General features: G+C 33.3%; 1 protein-coding gene across 1 annotated transcript in view; it reads right to left on the bottom strand.

Annotated features, from left to right (window-relative positions):
• LOC119591816 (zinc finger protein 513-like) overlaps positions 1-652 on the bottom strand; it is a 72,589-nt gene that overhangs the window by 9,003 nt on the left and 62,934 nt on the right. The gene's annotated exons all lie outside the window — the stretch shown is intronic.

Raw genomic sequence — 652 nt, 5'->3', positions numbered from 1 at the left:
TAACAAATTGATAAGTTTTAAAGGATGTTATATAACATTTGTCATTTTTTCCATTCTTGAGTCTCGAGGCCACATATGAGGTTGTAATATTCAGGTCTGCGTGGTGCATAAAGTGAATTATCACATAATCATATTATGGACAATTCATCATTAGAACATCTGTGACATATCACTGTAGGAACATGCATTCTAGGCTACCGGATGATGTAGTAAGATCGCCAGTTCCTTTACGCCCTGACTATGAACATCACAACCGAGTTGCCTGAGAGGGGCTGGCCATCTTACACAAGGTATAAGATGTCAAAAGTTGTTTTATCAGCTAATTTTGAAATTCAATTTGCTTACAGTCCTTTAGACATATGAATTTTTGAATCCTTATAGATTAGACAATGAAACTGTATGTTCCACTTTTTCTGATTACAATCTCCCTTGAAATGTAACAGTACATAGTCAACAAGCAGAATATGTCAGAAATATGAAATATATAAATTGACATCAGAAATAAATTATATATTTCATGGTGAAATTAAGTTTCATTATCAACTGAATTTCCCATTTGCAGACACACACCTTAAAAATGGAAGACACACACTTAATAAAATAACTTGAACCCAAGTTTTAGCTGCCCATGAACAAATCACCTTTTTTTTGA

The sequence above is a fragment of the Penaeus monodon genome, chromosome 29 (genome assembly GCF_015228065.2).
Source record: "Penaeus monodon isolate SGIC_2016 chromosome 29, NSTDA_Pmon_1, whole genome shotgun sequence".
NCBI classification, from domain to species: Eukaryota; Metazoa; Arthropoda; class Malacostraca; order Decapoda; family Penaeidae; genus Penaeus; species Penaeus monodon.
This window is presented reverse-complemented; position numbering and strand designations above follow the sequence as displayed.